The 23,294-nt window shown below is 37.8% G+C and overlaps 1 pseudogene; it reads left to right on the forward strand.

Moving 5' to 3' along the window:
* LOC127637764 (staphylococcal nuclease domain-containing protein 1-like) overlaps positions 1–23,294 on the forward strand; it is a 265,638-nt pseudogene that overhangs the window by 189,514 nt on the left and 52,830 nt on the right.

Below are 23,294 nucleotides of genomic sequence, written 5' to 3' on the forward strand. Positions count from 1 at the left end.
CTGTCCTTTTAGAATTGCGGTTAGTTTGGAACAGAGCTGTCGTCTTACTCTTTCTGTCTCTCTCTGTCATACTTGTTTTTGTGGCTTATTGCTATGGATTTAGGCCACAGGCAGCTCAATGACAGAATACATCTCAAATCTTTTCTCTGTGTGACCCCGCCCAGCAGCAGTCATATACCTGCACTCATGTGGAACAAACAAGAATGGTTGGTTGCCCACAGAAGGTCATTTGCCCAAGGTGCAGCGTGTCTCTTTGAGTCAGACTGTGTGTTTGTGGCTTCTTTTGTGCTTTTGCAGTGGCAGAGTGATTTTGCATATGTCCGTGCATCTCAAGTGCCCTTGCCTCTATGGCACGTGTCAGGGGTCGCATGACTGGAGGAAGCCATAGAGTCTGACCAGTGGTGCCAGAAATGACATTGTGACAGTTGGTACGGTTACGTGTGTTGACACTTTAATCCGGCTGCGGTTGGTCCTGCAGTTTTGATTAAAACTCTGGTTGCGTTACTGTGCGAGGGCGTTGTGGGTAGCGGGTTAGATTAATGTCCTTGCTGTGGCAATTCTGCTCTGTGTTTAGATCTTCATTAACCAAGCCATTTTCTGGAAGAAATTATTTTCCTCCATGTTTCCTTGTTTTTGTCCTGCCTCAGGAAAAATAATTGGATTTAATTAGGTAGTTTGACCCTGTAGTTTATCATTTGGTGGCTCGGGTCTTCAGGGCTCACCGCGTGTCACTGGTTGTATTTGTAGTCTTTCTTTATTCACAGTCTAGTGCTAGTGGTGAGATTGGGCTGTAAATGTCGGCCCTCCAGTCCTGGTGGACATAATTAGCTAAAACTAGCATCGCAATGAAGCACATATAAAACTCTGCTTCATAATTAGCTGCCTCCTGCTCTCTGGGAGAAAAAAAAATTATGCAATGACTGGTAAACTTCAATAGCTGATGAACATCATTTGCTAATAAAGCCTCCGAACTGAAGCAACAAGCTGTTGCATAAGAGCATCTTCATTTATTTTGTTAATAGACTCGAACCTCAGCGCTTAATAAGCAAAACAAACTGCTTCGACTGCATGCACAGCTCTTTTCTTTACATTTCATAAAGCATTGAAGAGGTGGAACTTCTTTCTCTCTCCTTTTCTGGCACGATGAAGAAATCTGTGCTCAAATCCTAATTAAATCTTAATGAACTCCCTCCTCATAGCTTGTAGATGTTACTTTATCATCTGTGTTCTGCAGTGTTGCTCAAATCTAGTTGTTACTGCCTGTCGTACATGAAGTGAAGAGGTCATTGTGACCTTCTAGTGGGTGGGTAAATAGGTTACCGGCCTGTCATGGGAATGTGAAGGGATTATCAACAAACAGTTAGTATTGATGCCCACTGATTAAAAACCCCTCAGATCTGGTTAAATCCTTGGTGTTAGCATATTTAAGTTGACATGAAATCAAAATTTACCCTATTTACTTTCTTAATAGACAATTAATTTGTGTACATTATTCCAAGGTGGAAGACTCTTTGTCTTTGTGTTCTTTCATCAAAATGTAATACACCTTGTTCTGGCTGACCAATCACCCTCTTATTTTTCAATCCCTTCCTTCCAACTCCTGTTTTATTGAGAGTTGTTTTCACAATCCAAATCCTGTACAACATTTTTATCTCGTTTAATATCCTGTTTCACTTGTAACCATTACTGCCATGTCACATTATGGAAGTAAAATAGGTTGCAATCACTGTTTCTAGTTGACATTAAGGCTGTGATTTATTAGTGATTTTAGATCCTGCAGCAAACTTAAAAAACATTTGTTTAAGGTAACATTTGTTAATGCATTTGTTTTCATAATTAGCAATTAGCATTTTTTTACAGCAGTATAATCTGGATTAATATTCATTTCTAAATATAGGATTGTCCGCTGTTAGTTAATGCTAGCTCATAATGTATAAAATTAATATTAACATATATTTTTGTTAAAAATGCATTCAAATATGTTCAAATTAACATTAACCATGATTAGTATGTGCTGTTAAAGTTTTGTTCATTGTTAGTTTGTTATTTGATGTGATTAAAGGGTTAATATGGCAAACCATATAGAGGCAAATCTCAACAATTCAAAATTTGCAACATTGTTTTCTGTCCATGTGATTGTAAATGAAATGACCCTTCAAACATCATCTCTATTTCTTGATTTTACCACTACTGCACTTTTTTCCTATCCTTGAATTGCTTAAAGTGCTTGAATTCAGCTTTTAGAAATGTAAGTACTGGAATAACCTTTTTTTGTTTTGTTGAAAAGTGCTTGTATATAAAATTATCCTTTTTGTTCCGTGTAATGTGTGTCCATCAAAGATGAAATCCACGCACTCCACTTTTAGTCAATAATGTGTGTTTGATATCCTTTCTGTTCTTTACAGTCAGATAAATATTTTAATTTAAATCTTCCACAGCATAGATGCAATCAACAAACCGAGAAACTTCTCTCTTTAATACACCAGACACTGTGTGTGAGTCTGTGACATGATCATTGATCTCTTAAAGTGACAGTACATTTTAGCGATTGTTATAGGAATCAATATAAATTAAATTGTACACATTATTTCAAACAGTGACTGCTCATATAATTATTATATATACCAATTCATGAAATAATATAAAAATAAAAATGTCATTTGTCATTTAAGTGTTGTAATAGCCATTCAAGATTGTATCGAATCAGGCAACTCATATCGTATATCGAAACAAATCGTGAGATAACTATAAAGTATGTATGAAAAACTGGAAAAATCATGGTAATTCATTGGTCAAAAGCTGTGAACACTGTTTAACTTAATGTTAATTAATATAAAAGTTTTGTAAAGTGTAACTAAGTTTAAATTGTGAAAGATGGTTGCAGCCGTATGTGGTTTGGGTTTCACACTGACCCAAATAACTAAGGTTTTGTTTGTTTTGGGTGTTTTCATTTATTGACAGCTCTGGGCCAATTACAAAGAGAAGCCGAAAGAAGAGTTGCCTCAGCACACAGAGGAGAAGGAACACGTGGCCAAATACAGACCGGTCTATGTCACAGAGATCACAGACGGACTGCATTTCTTCACGCAGGATGTTGAGACTGGTGAGTGCTGTCCTCCTTCCCAAAATCAGTCCAGGTGCCGGTTGCATAAACATAACACTTAACTTACAGCACCTTTAAGCACCTACTAGCTTAGCTGACAGATATTCTTCATGACAACATAGTATATAAACAAAAGTTAGCTTAGGGGTATGCAGTCTTACATTTAGACAACTAACTTGTAATAATAGTCTAAACAAGATTTTTGCAACTGTCTCCAGAATCCGTTGTCACCCAAATCACGTCATTTAAATAAGTTTCTATTATATATATAATTTAACTGTAGATGACAAACTTGTTAAATATGCATCTTCTAAGCCAAGTACAATTCAAACATTCACTAGCACGTATATGATATTATACCTGAAGGGCAAATCCACACCTATTAAGAGCAATCTGTTTTCATTTGATGATTCTTAATGCTGAAGTTTGTTACAATTATTTCTCCTGTCCCAGCTTAAAATGCAGAGACTTCTAGAAGTAGAGGGCTCTGTGTTGCTGTTTTTTTTAAACATCCCAATGCGGTTTGGGGCAGGACAATCAGTTTGACCAACCAGTGGCATAGGGAGAGAGTGTACTGGGAAAAACCTGAAAACAATTTTGTTTGCTGACACTACATGTACAGAAATTGCACACATCGGTTTTAAATGTAACCACTCCAGCAATCAGTTTGTGTTTTGACCTCTAAATGCCCTGCGTGTCTCCATGCTCATTCCTTCTTAGTGTGAAAGCAACTAGTCATTAAACATGACATTTAAATTGCCCCTGGATCTTACCTGGGCCATTAGGGCAACTGTACTGTACTATAATTCACTAGGGCTGTGAATACACACATTCTATGTCTAGTCACCTTCGCACCAATGAGTACCAGCAGCAACTAATACACACACACAGTGCATACTACACACTACACACTCTGCTTGGCTCTTTAGGTAATTATTCAGGTTATCTGGTTAGCTGCTGGAGAAAAGCAGGTCATACTGCAAAAACTGAGGAGATGGGAGATGGAAAAGAGGAAATATGAGAAACAATGCTGAGCTGAATGTGCAGTATGTTTGCAGCTTTGCACAGTTTTTTGTTGTTTCTTTTTTTAAAGTGTTGTCTTTCAGATGGGGAGGAGTTAAGTGTTTTTCAGATGAACCAGCACAAGTGTGCATCTTTTCCCTTTTTTAATTGGCCAATGTTTTCCACTGAGAGGATTGGAAATGGAGATATATAGAGAGAGAGAGAGATGTGCTCGTTAGAGAAACAGGATTGTTATTTTCAGCTGAAAGTCATTTCTCTCGGTTTCTCTATATCTCTCTATCTCTTACTCTCTCTCAAAACTGCATTAAAGAGGTCTCATTCCATGTTGAGCACTTCAAAGCCGAGCCCTATAAAAACCTACAAGCCAGTCGCTTTGCAATTTACCAGTTTTTCACAGCAACTTCAGAAAAACAGGAAAATTGTAATAGGGTGGGCATGATTTTCATAAACACTTTGAATGCGAGCCTTTTGATTATGACATAACTTTATAGGTCTACAAATTTGTGTCTACTAATCCGGCTTTCTTCCCGTAATGGTCTTCCTGGTGAAAGGAACACATGATTTTTCAATAATTTAAATAAAATGACATGAAAATCAGATGAAAAGCAATGTGAGGGATTTGATTAGGGCTGTAAAGGTTTAAATAAACAGTTCGGTTTGTATCACGGTTTTAGGGTCACGGTTATGGTACAGTTTGATATTTGTTCTGGGAAAAAAAATATTACTGCCAAATTCTAAGTAAAAATATTCTATTTGAAATGGACACTTCGAGGGATTTACAATAAACATAGTTTAAACATTGTATTTGTAGAAATATCAGAATAACCACTAAATTAACATGGTTACTGTCATTGTTACAATACTATAATAAAATCAAGGTTACTATATGGAAACTACAGTTTTACTGTTGTAAAACAATGGTTAATTGTAGCAAAACTATGATTTCTGCAGAGAAAACAATGGTGACAACTGTCATTGTTACGTCAATCATGGTTACTACAATATTACTATAGTAAAAACATGGTTAATTTTCATTAGGGTCCTTAACTAAAAAAAATGATAATCTCTAATTACTAGCTCAACATTTTAACTTAATACCTGCATTATTATGCTACATGAATCATCATTAAGTGGATTTTAAACTCAATTCAATGTATATTCAACGTTCATAATCTGTTTATCACTATAGAACAAATACATTTGCTATTAAAATGAATACGAGAATGGATGTCGTAACGTGACTCGATTATTTTAATCATATGCAGAAATCCCACATCTTCATCAACTGAGAAAGGGCAACATAACTTTGGCTATGAACACTCCAAGTGCTTGCTAGTTTTTGTTTCATGTTTGTCCAAACTAGCACCGAGAAGGGATGGGCGGATCAATCCTAAAATATCGATACTTCCGATACTGATGTTGTATCAAAAATATTGATCCTCACACAAACAAATTATTCTAAATTGTTGGGGGGAAACTAGGGGTATTATTATTATTAGGTTACCATGAACAATAATCATAATCTTCAAAGTGAAATAAAATGGATTAGGCTATATTAGCAAATACTTGTGCAGGATGGGAACTGTTTGTTCTTCCACTCATCTTAACATCCATGCTGAAAAACACAAGCAAACAAGCGCTTGTGCCATCACAATGCTCGTTCAAATAAGAGGGATCAGTGTCTTGTAGTGAACCCATGGTTTTACTACAGTAATATTGTAGTAGTAACCATGGTTAATTTTGTGGTAACTATAATTTATCTAAATACCATGGTTAAACTATAGTTACTGTAGTGAAACCATGGTTAATTTAGTTAGGGTAAACAAAACAGATATCTAATCATTTCTGTTTAAATGTAACAAAATAATAATAATAACTACTTGAATTACGACTAAAAATAATATTTTAAATTACCAATTTTATCCCAAGAAATCACAGAAAAATCAGTTTAAAAGAAGTACCGGTATTGGTATTGGTATCAAAGATATTGGACTTGAAATTATTGGGATCGAATCGAAAAGAAAATAAGTGGTATCGCCCATCCCTAGTACCGACTGCCTGCTTGCTTTAAGACAGAAAGGGGTGTGTTTGTGTTGAGTTTCGGGCTCATCTGCGGCTCACTGTGACCGCACGCTATATATCCTCGAGTAATGTCAGCGTAAATAGCTAATGAAATATCAATGTATTACCAGTATAAGGGATTCTAAGGGAAGTCTAAAAACAGTGAATGTTTTGTAAAGGTTTTTTTGACCATTGCTGTTGTAACTGGCTGCATAAAGAACAAGTTCTCATACAGGAGACTTAAATGATACAGGGGCTTCTCTCTTGTGGCTTTTTTTCTCCACTTGCCATTTTGCCAACTAACGCGTGCAGAACTGTGATGTCAACTGATTTAACATACTTACAGATACTAAGACAGCTTCTCTCTGTAGAAAGTTGACCCACGTGAAATGTGTCCATCTATAAAGCCATACAGGTGCATTAGGAGGTTACAACTGCGCATTTCTATTTCCCACTTTATTTTCTTCGCCAAACTGTATGACCAAGATGTGTTATTAAACTAGAGATGAACCGTGGAGCAAATGTTTACTGATCCGATACAGAGAACCATTACACCCCTAGATTTGATGTAGCATGGATGTCAGGGAGGTCATGTAAATGTGTGATTATCTGAGATGGGGAGATATGAAGAATGAACTTTATTAACATAGGCATTGATTAGATTTTATGGCTGTTCTTACTCTAGAATGCACATCCTCGAACAACCTGGCCAAATAAAATTGTTAATTTATACAGATGTGAGCTAAAGCAACATAATTTGTGATACTATATATTTCAGATTTAATGAATAATTAGAAATTAAAATGAAGCTTGGCAAATAGTTTTGTAGCTTTCAGTCCCTCCTCATTCAAGTAGATAGAAGCTGCATGACTAGAAAATAGCTGCCCGAGGGTATAGCCAAGATGTTCACCTAGTGGATTGACTTGCCTTTAAAAGGATTTTATTGACGAGGAGTCATGCAAATCAAACTCAAGTTTAATGACTTTGTTATTGTGAATTAGATTCAGATTCTATAGATTCAGTACATCAAATCAATACAGTAAAAGTAGTTTTAAACTCTTTCAGTTGTGAATGAACTGGTTTTGGTTGAACGCATATTAATCAGGGTGGAGTCTCACGGCTTCTTTAGTAGAAATATTTTTGTTTTGTTTTTTTATCAGAAAACAGAAAGGTGATTAAAAGAGACATTTTTTAATGGCAAATGATTGTGTTGATCTTGTCTTAGGACACGCATTAAATGGAACAAGTCAAACCAAACGTTTACTCTCAACACGCAATTAAATGCTTTCTATGCTTTTAAAGTAGACTTTCCATAAGCTGAGCCATTGATTAGCCATGCCCCCTGTTTCCAAAAGCTTTAACTCCAAAGATACCAAATTAGATTTATAAGCCGTTTTCCACTATCGTGCCAGTGCGAACAGCATGCCCTCATTTAGCCTGATAGTGGAAACGCGGCTATTGAGATCGACATCGAGCAGAAGCGGATGTCAAAAACAACCGCAGCAAAATAGCGCCCTCAACTGACAACTGTTTTGAACAACATGGCATAAAAATGGCATTAAGCCTCAATTTTCTGCAACTACAATATTATGAGAATGCGCAAAATGATTGACAGGCAGAAAGCTCCAGAGGCCGCAGACACCATTGAGATGGTTTAAATTAAGATTGTGGATCGAGAAATCTATATGTTTATCTAGTCATAATCCATATTATTTTTATTTTAAGTCATTTGAACATCGATTGTGGACACATTTTTTTTTTTTTTTTTGGGTTAAACAAAGCAAATAATTATTATTTTACGTGCTCCCTAGAACCTGCTTACACACCCCCTGGGGTACACAAACCCCTGATTGGGAATCACTGAACTATAGCTGACGACCCAGACCCTCTCGTTCATCTCTAAATGGAAGACAGCTGTGATTGTTTCATTTACATTTACATTTATATTTATGCATTTGGCAGACGCTTTATCCAAAGCGACTTACAGTGCACTTATTACAGGGACAATCTCCCTTGAGCAATCTGGAGTTAAGTGCCTTGCTCAAGGACACAATGGTGGTGGCTGTGGGGCTTGAACCAACATCCTTCCGATTACCAGATTACCAGTTATGTGCTTAGACCACTAAACCACCACCACTCCTGATTTTCCCGTTAAAACAATGCTGGAAGAAATGTGGTGCATAGTGGAATACTGCAGCTTCCCATAATCCAATCAGATCCCATGTACAAAGATACATGTAAAACATCTGTATAGCCACTGCCTTTATTTCACTATAAAAAATCTTATAATGCAAACTCTGCATTTTTTTTACATCATTATTTTCCCATTGGATCAAAGCCAGGCAGTTATGCAGTCATATGTACAGTCATGTCACATGAATATAAATAGGCTGATTGATTTGTGGCATCACAGGGCTGGAGCTGCCATTTCTTATGAGATCTGCGGTTAAAGCATTGTCCAATGCTGTGTTGATTTCAGCTCACAACTTCTTTAAAAAGGCTCTAAACACCCACAAATCGCCCTGATAGCATCTCCGGTTTCCAGCTCACCATGGGGAACAGGAAAAAGTGCTCTCTCTCCCCCTCTCTGTCTCTATCAATTCTTTTCCAGTTCTCTCTGCATTCTTTAATTAGTTATATTTAATTACTCAAAGTGTGAGATCAGTAGTGAAACGGAATTCCTTGGGCAAAGGAAGTCTGTGTGTATCTCTAGTGGCTGTGTGTAATGGCTCTCTTGGGTGGGGGTGCTATGTTGTTGTGTAACTGAGCCCTCAGAAAAGTAATAAGCACTTTTGGTTAGCTGTACTGACGGATTGGTTTCGGCAGTAGCATCAGCAAACACATCTGCAACAAACACATGAGCTGTTTGTCTTGAGCTGATGCAGACAGGAATGCATAACTATGATGGGTATGTCGCTTTGTGTAGATGTTTATAGTATAATTATATGTCACTTTTGCATTGAGTATAATTGTATATGTCAGGTTTGTCTCCTGTTTTTCCCTCCCTTGATGTCTGGAAATAATAAACCCCATTTGTTTAACATCTAGGTCAGCTTCGTTTTTTTTTCTTCCTTGTGAAAACAAAGTATAGTTTTGTGGCTTTTAGTCCACGTCTGTTAATTTTTAGGTCATCTATAGATGAAACACACAGCAGGTAATCACACTTCCGGGTTCTTTTGAGCAGCAGCTTTTAATGGTAGGTATGAGCTTGCGCTGCAGTTTGACCTTGTGCAACCCCGCGTCCACATGCATGGAAGTTGTATTTTGGCTTTGCTATACCTTCCTTAGACTCCCGCGTGACTGCTGTGCAATTCTTTTTCCCCCAAACATCGTCTGCAGCCTGAAACTGCTCTTTAAATATGAAGTTTGGATTGAATGCACTTTGCTGCATAGAGATCAATAGGATGCTTCCTTGCTCCCTTGATATCTATTTAGTGAATTACATCACCTCCAGTGTGTTGTCTGTCTGTGGTGGTCTTAGAACAGACTGAAATGCACCTTATTTTCACTAACTCCATATAAAGCCACTTAATAGTGAAATTTTAAAAAATTACAGCAAAATTTTCAATTTTTTTTATGCATCCATTGATTCTAAATGATCCTTATGGGGTGGCTGTGGCTCAGGTGGTAGGGTGGGTCGGCCACTAATCACAGGGTTCGATTCCCGGCCCATATGACTCTACATGCCGAAGTGACCTTGAAGACAATGCTCCCAAGTTGCTCCCAATGGAAGGCTAGCACCTTGCATGGGAACTCTGCTGTCGTGTGTGTGTGTGTGTGTGTATAAATGGGTGAATTGGACACAGTGTAAAGCAATTAGGTTAAAAAAGGTGCTGTATAAGTGCAGGCCATTTTCCATAGCGCACAGTGAATAGAGTATATTTTAACTGAAACTGAGCATACAGTCCACTGTAGTCTTTTTTTGTTTATTTAACAGCGTGCCATTTCGCAATAAATCGCTCAAATGAAAAAAATGGCATATCGTATGAAACTAGAGACTCTAATCTTTTGACTCAAACAGGTTTCAATGTAAAAACTTGATTCTGTTGCTTACCAGATGAAGTTTTGTTGCCATTTCTCCAAACACAAACTCTTCAGTGATCGACGACATATTGTTTGATCACATGACGTGCGTCACAAGTTTATCTCTTTACTGACAGCCTAGAGTCTCCTGAACTAAGATAAGTCAGTTTAAATGAAATTATGCTTTGCGTAAAGTGAAGCCAAAATGTAATGTCCACTCATGTGGACGTGGGGTCTCAGGAGGATACGCAACTCATCATTTCAATTAAATGAAATTGACTGAATTCTGTTCACAAGACTCTAGACTGTCATATAAGTGTTAAAATTCTGCCACACAAAGTCACGTGACACAACAGCATCGCGTTGATTTCCGTTAAGTGATATGGGCACAAGTTTTTATTGAAACCTGTTGGGGTGTAAAGAGTAGCGTGTCTCATTTGATATGGCACTTTAAACATGCATACATTTTTGCGCATCAGAGCGCTGATAATCATGATGTTGTCCACATATGTGGATTTTGCAACATTATTTCCTCAAAAGTAAAAAAAAAAACTTTCAAAATTAAAACATCTGTGAGTCGTTTAACTTCTTTGTAATATACATTTTGTTATCACTGTACAATATGGTTCTATTAAATTACATTAGTAAATGCATTTCTATTTTTACTGTGCATTATCACATTGGGAATCGATGGGTTCATCCAAAAGCTGAAAAATTTTGCTTTCAGAGGTTTCATATGGAGTTAGGATGAATATAAGGTGCATTTCAAAGTGTTCTGAGACCAGTGCAGACAGACAGCACACTGGAGGACAAGTTATTCATTAAATAGTGAGCAAGGCAGCATTTTCAGCATTTTCCTATGCAATTAAGTGCATTCACTCCTAAAATCCAACAAAAAGTTCCGTTTCAGGCAGCAGATGATGTTTGGACCACTCCACATGTTTGGCAGACATGTGATAATCAGAATAAGTTATGCACATTTCTGATGTAATGTCTGTAACGTCTCAAAACATGAATATCCAACACTCCTGGAAACATAATAAACAATTGTAATGTTTAACACACTTCTAAAGCCTGAGAAATGTGCATTTAAAATGAAAACCACCATGAGACAAGCAATTTGCGTCTTTCCTAAATTATTGGTATAAGTAATTATTGGTCCCCCAATACCCTCGTCAACTGACTAGCAGGTAGCAAGATATTGTTCTGGGATGTAATTAAAGCCTATAAGCTTTTTATAAACTAAAAAGTCCCACCAGAACTTTTAGCTTCAATATGAAATACGTCAACACCTCATTTGTCAAGAGACATGGGGTCTCTACAGGGATCCCATGAAATTTTAAATTGAAATATCCATGCATGGAAAAGTAATTGGGTAAACACCTGTGTGACTAGTTGGGTGGCAGAACCCCATAATCCCCCAATTAACAGCATTCAGATGTTATGAGGTGATTGTTGTTGTTTTTCCTATTGTAAACATTTAAAACAATAAAAAGTATAACAATTTAAATGTATCAATTCAAAGGATTGATACCTGACATACAAATGGAAATCTGTCACATCAATCTCCATGAAAGTCCTTTTTCAATTAACACAAATTGAAGGAACCCTGTAACGAGTACAAACTGTGTTTTGGGATTTCTGGATCATGTGTATTTTGTGCAGTGGTGGGGTTTGGGGGCCGTCTCTGGCACTGAGCTTAATGACTGGAGCGGTTCCTCTAGCAGGTGCCAGTTTATACATATCCGCTAGCACTCACCCCTACACACAGCAGCTGTTTTACACCTAACAATGCCCAGCCCACATGCCTAACCAGGAGGAAATACGGAAAGTGTTTTTATTTTTTGTGTGTATGTGTGCGTGTCTCGTCCCAATTTGTTCTTGTTGTCCCCATAAAGTTCCACCACCGTGCAACCTTGCTGCTGGTCCTTTGCAATGTCATCCTTCTTTTTTCCTTGCTTGTAATTCATAAGTGGAGTGACTGGAAGCATACATTCATATTGATTTAATTGGGGGGGGGGTGCAAGCGCTGGTCCTTTGTATTGATTTCAGCGCTAGAGGGGAGTCTGTGGGCGTGGAGGTTCGAGCTGCAGGCTCAAGCACTCTTGATTAGCACTTGAGTGCGGTCGCAACGTCTCTTGTTTTTCAATTATAAGCCATGTTTGGTAGATTTGCTGAGGCTTTAGGTAATTGTGTTGAATGTTCTAGATTCGATTTTGATTTAGGGTTATTGTTTTGTTCTGATTTTATTGGCTAACATATGGCAAAATTGGGCTTTCCCAGTGTAAGTGCAGACGCACCCTCCAGCTCTTATCTGAATCTGTAATGTTTTGTCCAGCATATGCCACTAAACTGAATTATTTATAATTAATCAAGAATCATTTTAGAAACATCAGTAGTGTATCTTAATATTAAAAAAAGTTTTAATTTTTTTAGACCCCTATAATTCTGATTTCAGGTTGAACTCTGGTTGAATATTTTTAATGATGACAGTGTTTTTTTATGTTACCAGAGTCAGTAAATAATGGAGCCTCAGGGCAAAACTGCCACCAAGAGTCTCAAAAATTGCCCCAACATTTTGAATGTAGAGGTAAAAAAAATGCCCACTATTATGAATTATAATTTTTTCTTTATTTATTTTTCTTTCTTTGACATCTGATTTATTGAACTAACATTTTTATTTTTGGCCATACATAATATTATATCAAACATGAGTTGATTTTTATTTACTGCTGCCCTAATGAAGCTATTTGAAATAAGATATGTTCCACCACACAAAATAATGTTCAATGTTGCCTCTTCGATGATATATGATGATATGCTGTTTGTATCTTTTGTGATTGTTGTGCATAAGGCTTTGTCCTGAGTAGTAAAACTTTTTAAGCAGGATAATGTGTAAATTGTGATTTTATTTTATTTTTTTGTCTTGTGGGATGTTTTTAAATATCTGTTATGTAGCTTCTGAAAGGAAGTACTAAATTAAACAAAAATTATCTTTAATCTCTTATATTTGGATAAACTCTGAAAGGGATGAGTTAACTTTAGAGCAAAAATGCGGATGCAATCTTATGCACTAAACTTTAAAGGGGACCTATTACGCAAAATTCACTTTTACATTTACATTTATTCATTTGGCAGATGCTTTTATCCAAAGCGACTTACAAAAGAGGAAAACATAAGCGAATCATCTAAAGGAGACAGTGGTGCAAAAGTGCCATATTACAAAGTTTTACTAGCATCAGAGTAGTATACAAAACATATACAATGCAATTTTTTATTTTTTTTGTGACTAGTTAAGTGCTCTCGGAAAAGATTGTTTTAAGTAGTTTTTTGAAGACAGAGTGCGAGTCTGCTTCACGGATGGAGTTGGGGAGGTCATTCCACCAATGTGGTATGATGAAGCTGAAAGTCCGAGAAAGTGTTTTGGTGCCTCTTTGTGTTGGTACAACAAGGCGACGTTCCTTAGCTGTGTGCGTGTAGCTCTGCAGAAATTATTTTAGGTATGTTGGAGCAGACCCACTTTTACATGGTGTTTGAACATACATGTTTGTTGGCAGTGTGTGTACACAACCACCCTATAATGATAATAATCCACCCAGTCCTATTTTTTAATCCCTGTTAATCATAAGCACTGTCTCTGAATAAGCCGTTCGCAGATTCTGTACAAAGTGACACTTTTCACAGGCCCCGCCACGACTGTGTGTGTGTGTGTGTGTGTGTGTGTGTGTGTGTGTGTGTGTGTGTGTGTGTGTGTGTGTGTGTGTGTGTGTGTGTGTGGTGCTCAGCCATCAGTGCAAAGCTGCTGCTGAAATAGTACTACAACAATTAATTACCTTTATCAAATAACCATTCAGAAACTTCCTGGTTCATTCTCAAAGTTGTAATTTCTCATTTTAGAGGCATTGTCATGGTTTTGATAGTAAGTTGAGCATTCACGACTTTGTCGTGACCAAATTTAAAGGGGCAAAAATCAGCTTTGCATGCCTTCGAGTGGCATATTTGGACATTTTCAATCAAAACACAGATTCAGGATCTCACCCACCGCTAGTGTGATGGGGAGGAAAAGGTGCAGATGCTACCCCTACCCTGCTTTCACAAAGATTTTGAAATCACAGAACTATAATTTAGCACCAGGTCTTGATTACTGTGCCACCGCTGAGGCGTCTGTACACTGAAATGAGGCACATTGTGCATAACCCAATGATTATTTTGCATCTTAGCTCCTGTATATGTGTCCATGTAAATGTATTTGCTTGATTGTTTCTCTTGGCTGGCTGCTGTATGTAGAATGATCCAGTTAAAGGTCTTTCGTCTCTCTGCATCTGTTTGTTTTCCCAAAAGTAAAGCTATAACTAGCTAGACCACCCTCTGGACACAGGGGTTGTGCAGATCTACATACTTTCAAAATCGATTGGTGTATTGCCCTTACGACAACTTGTTATGAAAAACCTGAATAATTATTCTATTGGTATTTATTTTTTTGTGTTCTTGCTCTTAGATAGTTCGCAATGGAATAAGCATAATCTACTCATGTTTTAAAAGTTTAATTTCTTTTAATTTGACACAGCACCTTAAAAATGGTGGAACACTCAAAACACAGTGCGAGATGCAACAGCCTAAGGCGTCTGTCTGCCTGCATGTCTATGTTGTAGTATAGTGGCCATGATTTTAAGGGGATAAATTCCAAGAGGGTTTTATATGGGAAACTATCTTAACACCTTATCCTAACTACACGCAATAAAGCGATAAAGCTACGCAAAACATGTTTTCTCAACCATGTTTTGGTCCTAACCAGCCGTAACGAGCGACAGGACTTTGTCATTTTTTTGTTTTTCTCTTCCCACGTCGAAAAGTTATGCCAGATAGCCCCTCCCACTGTGCACTCTCATTGGTCAAAAACTTGTTGTGTCAAAAAAACATTTGCATTATCGCTTTCAGGGTGTACAGACACCAATGGCTTGCCACTGGAGTCTTATTGCATCACGTCTAGTTAGGACACAGTGTAATATTTATAGCAAAGCACATGCATAAGAATAAAGTCGACCTCACTAGTAAAAAGACCTCAATAATTGACTAATCGGTTGTTGGTTGACTCGTGGACATGCCGTTAAATCTGGACCAATTTCTTTCTTGCATATGAGGACGTTCCATCTGCCTTTCTCCTTGGGTCTTGTCCTCCCATCTCCTTCTCTGAGTCAATCTCGAGTGCAGGGAGGAGACATGAAATTCTTCAATACTACCCTTATCCTTGCTGAATGGGCCCTGTCCACCCGCCAGTGAATGTTTAATGAGGCGAGCGGGCAGGTGGGCCGGCGTTTGTCACCACGTGCCATCCGGGTGTCAGTATGAAATGTGGCTTTGTCCTTAAGCTCTGTGTGAGCTGCCGATTTTACCTGGAGAGGAAAGAAAACGAGCATCACTTCTTGAAAGAGATAAAGATGTGACTGCAAATGGCTTTGAGAACTGTAGTGATCTTCAGTTTTTTGGCGAGCACAAAGCGAGTGTACTGCCCCTCTTTTAGATGCATTTAGCTGTGGGTGGTGTTCCAAATGCTTGTGGTCAAATAAAAAAATTAAGATGATTACTGGCACCAGGTGTTTTAGCTATTTCTGCCCTCGTTTTATTCTGTCAGAGTCATGCTGTCATATTTGCATATTACATACTTTAGTGCTCAACGGTCTTTTTTTTTATTGACATAGTCAGTAATTGACTAGTATGGTAAGTCTTTATTCTCTCTGGGCATCATTTTAATGAATAAAATCAAAAAAACAAAGAAAGGATTTTAAGTTCTAATCACTCTTTTCTGAGCTGCTCATTTCTGATGTATATGATTTTCTCTCAGGTGCAGCCATAGCAATATATTTAAAGAAACCAGATTATTATACTTGGTAGACATTTTAATAGCACATGCATTTGCAAAACTCACCACCATGATTGTAGAGTGTTGCTAGTGGATTCCAGAGTCTTGTTATGTGGTTGCTAGGGTGTTCTAGGTGGTTTCTTACTGTTCCAAGTCAAAGAGCTCTTTATTATATTCTAGTCGGATTGAGTCCCTCCTTCAATGCAAGTATATGGTATTTATTTTTCCCATTGCAACAACTGCCTGGTGTAAACTGTATCACTAAATGTGCTGAAAAGTTCTGTGGCATCATTCATGTCCATAGCATGAACAGTACGAGTGGAGTTGCACTTTAAATTTGAATCTCTTGAGAAATGACAAGCCTTTTTGTCTGAGAATTTCTCTTTTCTCTCTCTCTCCAGCTGTTGCTCTTAAACAATGAGCTCAGAGCATGATGTGGATCCCATTTGCTTGCTTTGTAGTATCGTAAGGTAGGCATGGATGTGTTTGACCCACTGGATGTGACTGCTATACACCTCTATACAAATAAATGCAGGTGTGGGTTTATTTATAGAGTCGTATGCAGCTATGCCATGTGTGTACAAGCAGTGCTCATCCCCCATAGCTTGTAATGTCAAGACAGTGTGTCATATGTGTGTCACATGGCGAATCATCCACATATAGCGTGAGATAGAGACCTTTTAAATGAACCAATCTCCCTGTTTCCAGAGTTACAAGGTCATATATATATATTTGTTTTATATAGTTGCATATAAATATTCAACACTAAACCCAAGTCTTTCATCTTCCAAACAACTGACTGTTAGAGTAATCCAAATGAAACTGTGAAAATGGCGAAATTAAGGTTTCAGCTATGTATCTGTCAACACAGTGTGACATGGATCATGGTGACAGGTTTAAGATGGATATTGGTTCTATGTTGCTGGCCAGCGGGTCTAGTGGCGGACAAGACGTGTAGGTATATCGAGACTTCAGATATACTCAACATCAGAAGGGCCATGCCCTCAAGGCATGAGTGTGTTTATATATATATATATATATATATATATATATATATATATATATATATATATATATATATATATATATTATGTATATATTTAGTGCAAGTGAGTAGAGCAAATGGGATATTTTGAATTAGAAGATTAAACATTTACATTCGTTAAGAGTTCCTGGTCACTTACAGACCATAGTGTAAGAGATCTGATTTTAGACATACTGTAACAACATTTGACGATGTGTAGTTTCTGCGTTTTGCCTTTCCAGGGAAGTGCTAGTTTCCATCCCATGTCCTCCTCAACTCGTCCCATAGAACAGGTGGTGAGCTCAAATCCATAGACACGTTCAGCTCTACTGTAATTAATGCAGCACATTGACCACGAGCTAGCTATGGCCAATACACACTGCACATAATGTTTGCTCTCACACAGTCAGAGAGTGTTGTAAATTCACTGAAGGAGGTAGAGGACCTGACCCTGTGTAATTAAAACTGAATCCTCCATTATATCTTCCAATATATCAGCAGAGGACAATGTTATGAATCATACAGGGAATGTAAGCTGGGCACAACCACTGATCCCGAGCCATATGGGCCACTGCAAGTCCTGTTATCTTACCCTTAGATCAAGACTACTTAATTTTTAAGTTGGCCAAAAAGAAAAGTCCCTCCAAGTCCCTTTGTATTACGTAGACCAATAAAAGTACCATGGTGTAACTATGGTTTTTGGACATGGTACTTATACCATAGTATTCTTTGAAGTACCTTGGAGAGTCGCTGTTAAATAACTGAATTTAGGTAAACATGTATCATAATGACATGTATACTAAGCCCATAAGCTGCAGGGCTCAACGCCCAGTCGGTCCAGTGGTTCAGATTTGTTCTTGCCCTGCCAAACTTTTCACTGGCCCCAACACAAAAATGAAAAAAATATATATTTTTATATACACTACCGTTCAAATGTTTGGGGTCTCCTGCCTAAAAATTTTCTCATGATCTTAAAAACCTTTTGGTCTGAAGGCGTATGCTTAAATGTTTGAAATTAGTTTTGTAGACAAAAATATAATTGTGCCACCATATTAATTTATTTAATTACAAAACTAAAATTGTATTTAAAAAAAAAATGTTTTTGAAATTGATGAGTTGGACCGAATAATTAAGAAAAGCAGCCAATATGTGCCCAGCATATAGATGGGAACTCCTTCAATACTGTTTCAAAAGCATCCCAGGGTGATACCTCAAGAAGTTAGCTTAGAAAATGTCAAGAGTACATGTCTGCAAAATCTAAGCAAAGGGTGACTACTTTGAAGATGCTAAAATATTACAGTTTTTATTTATTTTTGATTTTTTTTTAGTTACAACATAATTCAAATATTTCCATTTCTATTATTCCATAGTTGTGATGACTTTACAATTATGCTAAAATGTGAAAAAAAATAAATAAACATTTAGAATGAGTAAGTGGCCCTAAACTTTTGAACAGTAGTGATATTACATTTTTAAGAAAATTTCCCCAAAAATGATATCACATTTATAATTTGCAAGATATGATTTATGTCATATGTAACCCCATATAAGTGCTTTACATTTATTATTCATTAGTTCATCATATTTGGGCCCTGTGTAATGTTTTCACAACCAGGATCAAAGATTTGTCAGAGTTAAAGATTTGATTATTGAATGAATGTAATAAACATATGAATAAGTGAAGACACGTGCTATAGTAGGTATTAGACCTAATCTGTGAATTAAGAATTAGGATATAAACATGAAATTAGACAACCCAAACAAGACCAACACACACTAACACACACTCACACGCACAGAAAGAAAGTACCTGTACAGTCCAGAAATGAGAATGTGGTGTTTTATGAGGATAGTATGAAGCGTCTCATCTCTAAAGGTGATGGTGCCATCTGTGCCTTGGTGCGTCCAGTATATTATGCACTCACGCGTCTTTGCGTGCTAAATATAATCGTGATTGCTTGTCTCCAAGTGCTCGGTTAGAAGACTGTGTTTGCACCGTGTAATAGTTGTGCTCTCTCGCTTGTTGTCTGCTGGCACTAATGTTATAATTGCAGCACTGGCCCGATCGGGCAAGTGACCGTTCTCGCAACTGGCCCGAATCTCTCTCACACTTGCTCCAGGCCATGGGTCAGTCCTTATTGTTGAGCCCTTAGGTGGTACAGTCATTAACATGCATTGTATGATGTAGGCTTTTTCTCTGCCCAGTCCATGCCTTCTGTATGAGTGTTTCATGGATTAATTAGGTTAAATACACAGCCTCCATTAAACCTTTATAAAGCATATGGAGGACTCCCCCCTCCTTATTTATTATTTAGCGAGCTCTTGCCTGTCTGGAAGTGGGGCATGGATGGTCAAAGCTGGGGAAACACACTCTCTTTGCCCTGATGCCTGGAAAGAAAATGCAAAACTTTTTTAATTAGTTTAATAAATCAAGGCTGTACGTTCAGCTGTCATCTGACACGCTACACTACACACAGTCACAGCCATGCACATACACACACACACACACATTTTTTTTTTTTTTATAACTTAAAATTGCTGGCTCCTCAAAATGCCATGTCTCTGCTGTGTGAGAAACTGCTGAGAAGTTTTTGTGTGTGTGTGCGCGTTTCTTCCTGTATGTGCTAATTAACCGTTTAACAGGCAGAATGCTAGTGGGTTAGCCAATTAAACAGACCATTTAAGCTTCTTCTCTTTTGGAAATTTGCCAAATAGTCATTAAAACCCCTGTACACCCCTCACATGTACATAAACATATGTTTAACTGTATACATGCTAGCATTGCTCTGTTCCTGGCATCATGCTAATTAGCATTGTGCACATGCTTAAGGCTTATTGAATGTACTACAGATTTACACTACACATTTTTCACATTCTCTCTCTCTCTCTCTCTTTGCACTTTATCCACCCCCTCTTTAATTTTGTACATGCAAATATTCTGATGTTAGCAAGAAAAAATTATCATAATAACAGTGATGACGTTGGATAGCGAGAGAGGGGGGATGAAAATGAGTAGCTTAAGACAGGCCATTAGTTGACTTGTTTTAAACTGCTTTCCTTGAGGGATGTTTGGTGATTGTCTACACTCTCTCTCTCTCACACTCTGCCTGCTCTCCATTAGTCATGCCTGACTGTGTGGCCATTTTGCCACACATTTCCTTACCCCAGCAAACCCCACACCTCAGTGATTATACTGATTGCTTTGTTGTTGGGAGAAATCTATGAACAGCTGAAGGACTATGGCTTAAAAATCTGTACTGGATGTGATGATTTCGATATATTAGACCTTTATTGTCCTTCATTTAATTTGAGTTCACGTTTGTCATGCCACATGTAGCATGCTAAAGCGGCCAGGACTTTTGGGTTTTGATTAAATGTTATTTCTATATTTGCAACAGACCTCAGGCCTAACTAAAACTCAATGGACATTGGTTATCAACGAAAAAGTGTGATTTAGCCATGGCCATTTTGTTTAATAAGGAAATTATAGAATATAGAAAATATAATTGTTGGAGAAAATATGTTGGCAGGAGGCAATCACTCGTAGGTTAATGTAACCTCGTCATATAATCAAGATTAATCTTGGCAGTCCTGCCAAAACTGGCTAAATCAGGGTGCAAAACATTCCCTCACAGGGCCCAGGCCTAACTATAGAGGGTCTAAATTTGAGTATTTGTTTGTGTGATGTATTTAAGGAAGAGATGCTAACTCTTCTGTCCTCCTCAACTGTCCAGGTACTCAACTGGAGAACCTGATGGAGAGCTGTGAGGAGAGATTGCCGCCCAGCCTCCAGTAGAAGGATCCTATGCCCCCCGCAGAGGAGATTTCTGTATTGACAAGTTTGCTAATGGAGAATGGTAAGAGCCAATTAACAAAGAGAAAATGCAAATGTATCATTAGAAGGCATCTTCACTGAGTTGAGTGTCCTGATTTTAATAATAAATGAGGTAAAATGTTTGTAAGAGGTATAGCGTAGTTTTGCTGATGGTCACATCTGGAAAGGTGGATGTGGATCTGACGCGCAGGTAATTTGTTGTGTTTAAAACAAGGTGGCTTGAGTGAATTAATGACGGCATTACTTTTTTTGTAAATGTAAATCTTCAAACCAGTGCCCCATTTCTCAGCAAACAAGCTACACAAAAATTGTTCAGACCTCAAAGTCATTGTTTTTCAAAGAGCCATCTGTTGCTTATGGGTATTTTTTGTTTATTTACGTTTTATATTAGAGTCATTTGCCCTAGATTGCAGGACTTTATACTGCTCTAACAAGCTCTTTGTCCTTTAGGGAGTCTGGAAGCTCCCATTGTCCTATCACGGACTCTGAACAGGCCACATCCTCAGTGGGGTGACTCATTATTCAAGTGTCTGCTGGTTGTTTTGTGTGAATGTAGTATTTCTGTTGTACAAACTAATTTAAGCTCCATCCAGGGCCTGTTGACCAGCTGTTTACAAGTTTTAATTTGTCTCTTTCTTCTTCAGTGCCTCTGAGCAGTAAATCAAGGTAATCAATTTTTTTACTTTTTTCTTAGCATCTTTGTCATGTTTCCATTGCTAACAGTCACTGTCTCTACATCCCAGTCAGCTTTGGGCACCGTGTTTTCCCATGATGCAGAGGTACCGTATCATTATGTGAAGTTACAGCTCATTAAAGGATAGTTAAGACGATAGTTAAGGGATACATAAGAAAGTAAGTCATACAGTTTTGAAACAAAATGAGGGTGAATGCATGATGAAATAATTTATTGGGTGAACTGACAGGGAAGACACAGCTGAAGGTCTTGGAAGTACATTTCTGAAACCCTTTGAGAGCAGGAAGCTGTGGATCAGGCTGCAGTTTTGGGATGATATGGGTTTTTTAGCATAAGTAGATGGTATGGAGTAAGCAGGGAGCCTGTAGTTGGTAGGAATGTCTCGGTTTGATGAGATGAGAAAGGAAACTCTTCTTAGACTTCTTGTGTTTGAGGTGTCACGCAGAGCTTTGAACTGCTCTTTATGAATATTAGAGGCTTCTCCTGCTTTTATGATTTTAGGGCGAGAGGTTATGAATACAAGATTGACTCCCTTCTCTAACCACTAACAACAGAACTGCACAGCAGCAACTTATGCATACTCTTGTGCAGAGTTCAGTTAAGGGAAAGATGCTTGTATTTGCATGGATCTTTACGGAAGTGGCATGTTTTCAAATGGGTTGAAATTGGAGGATACATACACTTGTTTGAAAAGGAGTTTATGTATGTGTGTGTCAATGTTGGTGCCACAGCGGGTGCCAAATCTGGCCTGGTTTCGCTCATTTCCAGTGAAGAAAAGCAGTTCTGGGCCTGATAAATGGCTTCGTATATTCTCCTAACGTTTGATAGAATACTGTCCACAAAATGTTAAATTTTCAAAACAACAATTAAGTCTGTCTAGATGGATGCAAACAACTAGATTGCTCATATTATAATCAACAAAGCTGTCACTAAAAGCGCCTGATGTGGTCCGCAATCAGTTGGCAGATACCCTGTTCATATATTTGTTGCACAGCTACTCCAGCCACTTAGTTTTCCCTATCTGAATAGTCTTTCCCTGTTTGAATAAGTTCACAAATCTAGTAGCAACTCTCCAAAATGAAGAAGGCTATGTGGCATTAATGACACCAACATTAACCTCTCAAATAAGTGGAAAAGTTGACTAGTTTGATCCGACTGGGATGTAAAGAAATTGACAAAGTAAAACATCCTATGAAAAAAGATGGGCCTTGAGAGGATTTCAAATGACTTCTAACAAAAAAAAAAAACTGCAGACGCTTGAATAATGAGCTCCGGCACCAACACCTTTTGTTCATACCAAAGTGTCAGTTTGGTGGAAAGATTTGTGTTAAGAAACCACAATCTCCCTGAGAATCTCCCTGAAAAGTTCCATATCAAGTTGTCCAATGATGCATATCTTTTCTCTTCTTGATCAGTGTATAAAATGAGACACTTTGTTCTCCTTTCTCTAGGTACAGAGCTCGTGTTGAGAAGATTGAATCCCCAGCAAAGGTTCACATGTTCTACATCGACTATGGAAATGTGAGTATCTCTGCAATGTGTGTCTGTTCGTGGGGAAGTGCATAATGTGGATGTAAGCTCAGCATCTCCTGAGCGAGTTCAGCTGTATTGTGCATCTGGGCAGAGTGTGTATCTTCAGACAGGAGCTGACTGATTAATGCTCTGGATTGA

The sequence above is a fragment of the Xyrauchen texanus genome, chromosome 45 (assembly GCF_025860055.1).
Source record: "Xyrauchen texanus isolate HMW12.3.18 chromosome 45, RBS_HiC_50CHRs, whole genome shotgun sequence".
Classification (NCBI taxonomy): domain Eukaryota; kingdom Metazoa; phylum Chordata; class Actinopteri; order Cypriniformes; family Catostomidae; genus Xyrauchen; species Xyrauchen texanus.